Consider the following 9,671-nt stretch of genomic DNA (forward strand, 5'->3'; position numbering starts at 1 on the left):
AACTTCCGTTGCGCTTCCGGTCACCGTAACCGATCCCCTTTCATTTTAAGGATCAAATTTTACCCAAAATGATAAATGATGCAAAGTTTTACGATTAAATGATTTTGCAATATAAGATTTATTTATGTTTAAAATTATTTTAAATAAAAGTATGATTTAATGCATATGCTTGTATATGTATTATTTGTTACTCATGTTTAGGATGTGCTGAGTCATTAGACTCAATAGTTTTGAATGTTGCAGGTGATAATGATATTGAGGAAGTCACTGACGCTTGAGTGGATCGAGTACGGCAGTACATTCTCGAGGGACTTTATTTTCCGCATTAGATTGATATGAAAAGTTTAAAGGATTTTGTTAAGAATTTTATTAGAGATTTATGCTTTATTTTGAAGTTAATTTTGATCATGTTAAAGGTAGAAACTGAATTTTGGTAGTTGACGATTTTAGGGATTTTACATACTTGAGATTTAAATTGTTAAATTATTTTGATTTATGGAAATGTTAAGTTATTTTAAATAGTTGGTTTTCGAATTAATGGATATATATATAAAAAAAATTATTAAATTTTCAAAGATAAAAAAGCGATGGTCGTTTCAGTTGGTATCAGAGTGAAGGTTGTCCACAAATGATTGTGTGCTAACACTCCGAGAAGCTCGAGAAGTCATGTCTCAAGCATATGAGTTTTTACTGCCTTATATTTTACATGCTAAAATTCTTTTAATACTTTCATGATGTATGATATAGAGGTTATGTGCATGATATTTTTAAATTAAATGCATGTTGGTTACGTGATATAGACGGCGTTTAGAGTTATGCCCCGAGTCGTGAGGAGAATTTGGTTTTGCGCATCTCGAGTTTTGCACTACCTAAGACTAAGTTGAGGAGAATTGAACTTGGTGATTTAAGACTGTTTGTTTCAAATTATACATTGTGTAGGAAGAAAATTTCGAACTTGATGGTTATGGGTTGAATTTTAGGAATTATCAACTTAGTGACTAAATTATAAGAGATGGAGGAACTTAATTGAAAGTTTTTGGAAATATTGAGGGTGATTTTGCTATAGTTCAAAAATCTAGAGGGCTTAGTGTAAGAATTCGAAAACTTGGAAGGCTAAAATGCGAAAAAATTTGGGCTAAATTGGAGAATTTAAGTAGGGTCCAGGGTAGATGGTATGGTTCGGACATGGTCTGGTGCAGCCATGGTTCATGGTGGCTCGAGGGAATGAGGGCCGAGACTAGGAGAGGCGCGCAGGCTCTTGTCCTGATGGCAGGGCTCGCAACGCTGGTTTAGGGCTTGGCTGGGTCTGAGCATGGTCCAGGGTTGGTGAGGGTTAGGTGGGCTCCATGGTGGTTCGGGTAGAAGAGTCCTAGGTTGACTAGGAGTCCTTGGAGTGAGAAGCTTCAAGCGCGTAGTTGTGAGTGCTTTTTCCAGGAGGGTTTATGTGAGCTAGGGTCTGATTCTAAGGGTCAGGGTTGGTCAGGAGGGTCCCTAGGTGGGTTGGCTAGGATCTGGCTTGAGGTGGTTCGACCGTGGCTCGAAAAAGTTAGGAGATGGCTCGGTGGGTTCAATTAAGGGTAAATGTTGCGAAAATTAATAAGAAAATTTGAACCATGGGTCCACGGGAGTGGTTCATGACTCACAAGGGTAGCTTAGAAAATTTGAACCATGAGGATTTAATTGTTAATTTATTATGATATATGAAAATGTTAAGTTACTTTTATTAGTAATTTTAGAGTTTATGATTTATAAAAAAAAGTAGTGGACGTTTCACAAGGAGCTCATGACTACACGCATGGAAGATTAGAGCCTCGACCCATGAGAGTGGTGTACTTATGATTATGCATATTGAGAAGGTAATGGGTCTGGAATTGATGATTCCCTAACGAGTTCCATGATGACATCGTCTTGTTGTCACTTCTTTTCTCATTTGATAGGTTTGTGGTGAACTTCAAAATGAATAAGATAGAGGTTAGCCATGAGGAGCTAGTCAGTATGCTTATAACTTTCAAGACCACCATAAAGAAGTAAAAACTTGTTTTCCTAGTTGGCTTTTCGTCTGAGATGCTAAAAAGTGGCCATCAAGGTAAGGAAAATAACATTATTTCCATTACAAGAAAAACAATCCCAGTAAGAAGCATACTCCAATGAATGCTTAAAAGGCCCACAAAACCTCATATGTTAGAACATGTTTGTTTTAACTGCAAGAACCTTAGACATTAGAAAGTATTTAGACCAAAAGTGTTCTGACAATAGCTAGATTCCAAAGAATATAGTGATGTTCCACTAAACAATGTTCAAATGATTTCAACAACAAACAAATGTAAAAATATATTCTTAACTAATCATACTTATGACATGCTAGGATAAGACAAATTTCTCAGAGAAAGATGCACAAGTTAATATGACAAAGCATGATTGACTTGTCCGACGTAAACTCTCTTGATAAATGTGAGTCGTGTATAAAATGAAAATGACCAAATCCTATTTCCAAGGTAAATTGGAGCATGCACATGATCTATTGGATTTGATCCATATAGATGTGTGTACCCCCTAAGTGTTAATATCAAATATGAGAATTATTAATTCATTATCTTTATTGATGACTTTTCTAGGTATATGTATGTGTATTTGATGAAATACAAGTTTGAATCATTTGAAAAATTCAAAGCATTCAGATCTTAAATAGAGAAACAAGTAGGAAAGATTATTAAAATACTACGATCGAATCAAGATAGAGAATATTTGAGTACGGAGTTTCAAAACAGTCTTAAAGAGAATGAGATTCTCTCACAGGGGTGGTTCATGGCTCACAAGGGTAGCTTAGAAAATATGAACCATGATGATTTAATTGTTAATTTATTATGATATATGAAAATGTTAAGTTACTTTTGTTAGTAATTTTAGAGTTTATGATTTATATAAAAAAAAAGTAGAGGACGTTTCACAAGGAGCTCATGACTACATGCATAGAAGATAGAGCCTCAACCCATGAGAGTGGTGTACTTATGATTATGCATATTGAGAAGGTGATGGGTCTGGAATTGATGATTCCCTAACGAGTTCCACGATGAAATCGTCTTGTTGTCACTCCTTTTCTCATTTGATAGGTTTTTTGTGAACTTCAAAATGAATAAGATAGAGGTTAGCCATGAAGAGCTAGTCCATATGCTTATAACTTTCAAGACCACCATAAAGAAGGAAAAACTTGTTTTCCTAGTTGGCTTTTCGTCTGAGATGCTAAAAAATGGTCATCAAAGTAAGGAAAATAACATTATTTCCCTTACAAGAAAAACAATCCCAATAAGAAGCATACTCCAATGAATGCTTAAAAGGCCCACAAAACCTCATATGTTAGAACATGTTTGTTTTAACTGCAAGAACCTTGGACATTAGAAAGTATTTAGACCAAAAGTGTTCTGACAATAGCTAGATTCCAAAGAATATAGTGATGTTCCATTAAACAATGTTCAAATGATTTCAACAACAAACAAATGTAAAAAATATATTCTTAACTAATCATACTTATGACATGCTAGGATAAGACAAATTTCTCAAAGAAAGATGCACAAGTTAATATGACAAAGCATGATTGACTTGTCCGACGTAAACTCTTTTGATAAATGTGAGTCATGTATAAAATGAAAATGACCAAATCCTATTTCCAAGGTAAATTGAAGCATGCACATGATCTATTGAATTTGATCCATATAGATGTGTGTAGCCCGCTAAGTGTTAATATCAAATATGAGAATTATTAATTCATTATCTTTATTGATGACTTTTCTAGGTATATGTATGTGTATTTGAAGAAATACAAGTTTGAATCATTTGAAAAATTCAAAGCATTCAGATCTTAAATTGAGAAACAAATAGGAAATATTATTAGAATACTACGATCGAATCAAGATAGAGAATATTTGAGTACATAGTTTCAAAACAGTCTTAAAGATAATGAGATTCTCTCACGGTGGATTTCTTCGGACACACCAAAGTTGAATGGTGTGTCAGAGAGTTGTAATCAAATATTGATGGACATGGTTCGATCTTTGATAGGGTTCTCTAAATTGCCGCCATCTTTTTGGAGATTTACGCTTAAGATTGCAGTAATGTTGTTGAATAATGTTCATACAAAAGCAGTGAATAAGACGCCATATGAGATATAGATAGGGAAACCTATGAAATATTTTTTTCTTAAGATATGAGGATGTGTTACTTATGTTAAGCATGCAGTTGGAGACAAAATAAATAGTAGATCCAGTTTGTGTTATTTTGTAGGATATCCAAATATTATATTGGATATTACTTCTATGATACCAAAAAAAACAAAAGTGTTAATTTTTAGGAACACCAATTTCTTGAAGAAAGAATTTCTATTGGATACAAAATACGGGAGGATAGAACTTGATGAAGTTCGAAAGATACCCTCACTTAGATAGAAGAACCCATACCCCAACCACCAATGAAATGCGTACAAGCTCTTGGGAGATCTAAAGAGTCTCAAGGCCACTTAAGAGGATGAGCTAGATTGTTGAAGAGGGCTAAGGTGATCACAATTCTAGATGTGATAAAAAAAACTTCAAAAAAGCTTTATTTAATATCGATTCATCTAAATGACTTGATGCCATGTTGGTCAAGGTGGACTCCGTGTATTCGAACCGAGTATGGTCCTTAGTAAGTCTGTTTGGGGGAATTGTTATCATATGAAGCAAATAGATTTACAAAAGGAAACTTGGGGCATATGGGAAGGTGTTGACCTTGAAGACTAAATTGAAAACAAAAGGATACACTCAAATGCAAGGAATTGACTATGAGGAAACATTTTATCCAATAGCGAAGTTCTAGTCCGTTAGAATTCTGCTAGCTATGCACCATGGTATGACTATAAAATATGGCAAATCGATGTGAAGACATTGTTCCTTAATTGTATTAAAGAAGATATTTATATTTCTCAATAATAACTATTCACATCAATGGGAAGTAAGCATAAGGTATGCAAACTTCAAATATTAATTTACAGTCTCAAACAAACATCTAGAATTGGAACCTTAGATTTGATAACACTATCAAAGAATTTGAATTTGTTAAGAATCTTGAAGAACCTTTTGTGTACAAGAAGGTTGGTGGGGGTGCAATGACATTTCTAGTACTTTGTGTTGGTGACATCCTACTAATTGGAAACGATGAAGGAATGTTGCAATCAACAAAAGTATGACAAGCAAGTAAATTCTCCATTAAAGATATGGTTGAAGCTTCATATGTATTAGGAATAAAAATCTATACGAATAGATCAAAGAGAATGTTAGGCCTCGCCCAATAAATTTATATTGACATCATAATATGGAGATTCTCTATGGAGGATTCCAAGAGAGAATATATATCAATGTGTCATGGTGTGACTCTATCCAAATCTATGTGCCCTAAGAATGATGAGAAGATAGAAACCATGACTCGCATTCCATATGTGTCTGTGATTGGTAGCGTTATGTATGTCATGATATATACTGGATCTAATATTACTTTTGCTTTGTTGCACGTAGTTATCAGTCAAAGCCCGGTCCGTTTCATTGGAAAGTCGTGAAAGATATTCTTAAGTATTTGAGAATGACTAAGAATATGTTCATAATATATGTGAATGCAAAATAAAAATTGAAAGACTATATTGATTCTAACTTCCAATCAGATGTGGATAATTCAAAATCAACCTCTAGATTTGTATTAAAACTCAATGGTGGTGATGTGTCTTGGAAGAGTTCCAAGTAAGATACTACATCAGATTCAACCACTGAGGCCGAATACATAGTTGCATCAGCTACGATAAAAGAGGCTGTTTGGATGAGGAATTTTTTCCAAGAGTTTGACGTAATTCTTAATGGGTTTGTTCCAGTCCTGGTGTACTACAAAAACACCGGTGCCACTGTGCAAGCAAAAAAGGCGAGTTCTTATCAGTGATCTAAACAAATACTTAGAAAGTTCCACATGATCAAAGATTTTGTGGGAAGTGGAGACATATTAGTAGAGAGATTCACCTCTGCAGATAATGTTGTTGATCCACTAACTAATCCCCTGTCAGGACCATTGTTTGAGAAGAATCGTGAGGAAATGTTTCTAAGATATATGGGTAGTTGGCTAAAAGCAAGTGAGAAATTGTTAGAGTAAGTGAGCCCAACAAACCAACTTGTGAATTGAGTTTTATTAACTCTAATGCAAAAATATTTATTTTAGTAATATCTTACGATTTTATTATATTATACATTTACTTTATCTTTATACTCATTATAACCGCATAAATTATGACTTTGAATATGCTTTAGTGCCATAAAGTCAATTTTGCAAAGTTGATCATGAAATTCATTATATGTATACTGTATATTCTAAATATTTTCTTAGTCAATTCAATCGCTTAATATAATGATAAAAGTTCCTCGATATTGAGACTAACATCTATGATGTAAACATCATGTTTCATTGGTAAGGACATGGAAATGTCCATTTATACAAATGAGTTCTCATGGATGGATCATTGAACAACACTCCATCGGACTTTCTAAGCGATTAACACTTATTGAATGGAATAGTCTTTGGTTATGGTTGTACACTATTAGTCTTTAGACCCTAGACAACATGGAGGTTCTAAGTACTAGCGACACACTTTGACTCATTTACCGACTCCACGAGGGTCATTGGAAGCGAGGTTGAGTATAGTCCTGAAATACAATAGCCAATTCATTGTAGCCAGGAATTCACTGCACCATTGCAAGTGTTGATATCCTATGTGATATGATGAGTTAATAGTGCAAAAAATCTCTAGTTAGAGTAGATATGTTCTTAGGAAGGTAGTTCTCTTGTTGCATATTTGAAACCACTATTATTACTCAAAGATACATTGAATCGTTATCGAATTCATTTGCAACTCTAGATATATTAATGATTTCATATTCAATCGAGATATATGAGTAAAGGGACCGTATTTCACAATAACATAACATATTGGTTCCTACAAATACTATCAGTGATATGTAGGGGATCATAGAGCGATGATACTTAAAGTTCTTACCATGATCCGATGAGCGCAATCAGACTTGAGTTTTGAATGTGATAAAGAGTTGATGCACAGAATATGTCTAATTAGAGTAATCCTATATAAGAAACAAGTGTTGTTTTGAATCATCCGAGTAGAGTGAATATGGTAAAGATGTATCCATGGACCATTGAAGTTCATACAAGTATTGGATTATGTGTTCCCGTTGAGATAGTTATATTAAAAGAGTTGAATTCGACGACTATAGTTTGATCCAGATCAAATGTATTGCTTATAAAGGATTTATAATTAGATTTCATTATTGGAAGTTAGCTTGACTGCTAATGTAAAATCCCGGATTTTTATTTTATCATGAAAATATTTTGTATCAAGATTTTCGAGATTTTCAGGATTTGTGATTTTTGGAATTCAAGAATAATATCGTGTGTATTTGTTTCAGAATTTGAGATAGATAGAATTTTACCGGATAAAGATTTAAACGAGAAGATGACTTAATCTTAGAACTAAAATTCTTGAAGATTGTAGCATGAGATTTTCGAAAATATTGGGATAAATACTAGGGAATTTTCGAAAATCATAGATAAGGGAAAAGTCTACACGATAAAATGCAGCCTTGGGAAAAATTTAAAAGTTCAGCTACCAGGATTTTAGGAAAAATAATCCAAATATTATTTGTGGAAAAATACCAATAATTTCGGATTTAAGTATGCAAATTTGTGGGATTTTAGAAATATAATTTTTATTATTTTAGGAAGTCAAAAATATACTGAATATTGGGAATTAGACACAAAAGTCGAAATTTCACAGACTGGGCAAGGCTTAATTTCGAAAATTAGCTTGGATATAGATATATATTTTCGAAATTTAGGATAATAATAATAAAGATTTGATCACGATTTAGATATAGATTTGATCACGATTTTAGATGAAGATTTGATTCAGAATCAACGCGATTTGATACACGATCAGGATAGCAGCCAACCCCTATAAATAGGAGGGCATGGATCTCGAAAATTCACACCACTTTTCTCTCAAATTTTCGAGAAACACACCTAGTTTTCTTAGGATTTTTTCGTGCACGGCGAAGCGCTGCCGCAGTCCAGCCACCGGAGTTTTACGTTTTTCTTCAAGAAGCTTAAGGTAAGTGGGCTTGTTTTAAATCGTTGCATTTTTGGTGCATGTATTTCGGTGCATGTATTTTCGGTTTTTATTAAATTTCGGTCGAGTACAATTCTGTTCTACCCCTTCTGGTTATGATTTCTGCATGAGTTTATGTTGACACTGTGAGGATCCGACTGGATATGGGAGGGAATCCCAACTATGACATGACCCTCATACGGTGGGGATATAACCGATTCGGCCTCGCCCCCTTAGAGGAATAAAAATTAGGGACTGACGTCAGTAAACCATTGAAAGTAGAGGAATCTCAGTGTCAGGTCAAGTATACGAATGTGATATGAGTCAGATTATGCATGGTGTGTGTGTGTGTAAATTTCGAATTGTTATATGCATGTTGTTGTGTACTCGAACGGCCCCCACTTGCTGAGTATTTCCCCAAAATACTCACCCCCCTTACACCTCCCCAGATAAAACTGAAGATAAATCAGAGGAACAGGTCGAGGAAGAGGAGTCGGACCAGTTTTGGGGCTGGTGAAATCATTATATTCGAATTATGCTGCAAGATTTAAGGATTTTAGTTGGTTTATTTTATTTGTAAACGCTTCCGCAATTTAATTATTTATTCAGTTGTAAAGACAATGGTTTTTTTTACGAATTTATGAAATAAACTGGTTTCGGTTTATACTGTGCTACGAGGCTTGTCGTTTTTCGATTTTGTGATTGATGAGCGACGCCGGTGTCAATCCCGAGTTTCGGGGCGTGATATTTTAGTGGTATCAGAGCCGCCAGGTTCAAAATCCGAGTGGAAGAAACGAGTTTCAAAAAAAAAAATTTGGAAAAGTTTTTCGGAAATTTTCGTATTTCGGCCAAACAGCACCTTACGTGCGCCGCCGAGATTTTCCGCCGATTCCGGCCTTTTCCGGTAACGCGATTTCGATCGGAGACCTGTTCTAGAATCGTCTCGACGAAACAAACAAAAGCCCTCAACCAATTTAAGATTTAGAGTTCGGGTGAAGCCGTAATTTCAGATCTAGGAATTTGGGTATAAACCCTAAAACACCGAAAACATTTTCGTCCAATTACCCTACCATTCCCACTCCGATTTTAAATTAATTTTACCTATATGATATGCAATCCATGGGCAACGTTTAGCACCAATCAATTTTAGGATCGGATCGACCGATCGAAAACGCCCAAATTCGAGTTTAGTGAGCGAGTTGCGCGATTCTCCGGCAAAATTAGGTAGCTTTCCGACCGAGTCTGGACGTGCCGTCACCAGTTCCGTGACCCTTACACTGTTGCCGACATGCGCTTTTACTCCGACCGTACTCCGGCGAGTCAACCCGGCGAGTCAACTCGGCCGAACCATCGAGTCAACCCGCCGATTCCTCCTATTCCGGAAATTTTCGGAAATTTCAAAAAAAAAAAAAAAAAACTAGTATGTGAAAATATGGGATATGAGTTATAATAAGTTTTGGAGATTCCAATTTGGAAGTTGATTTTGGGCAAT

This window comes from Primulina eburnea, chromosome 9, assembly GCF_022965805.1.
Source record: "Primulina eburnea isolate SZY01 chromosome 9, ASM2296580v1, whole genome shotgun sequence".
Taxonomy (NCBI): domain Eukaryota; kingdom Viridiplantae; phylum Streptophyta; class Magnoliopsida; order Lamiales; family Gesneriaceae; genus Primulina; species Primulina eburnea.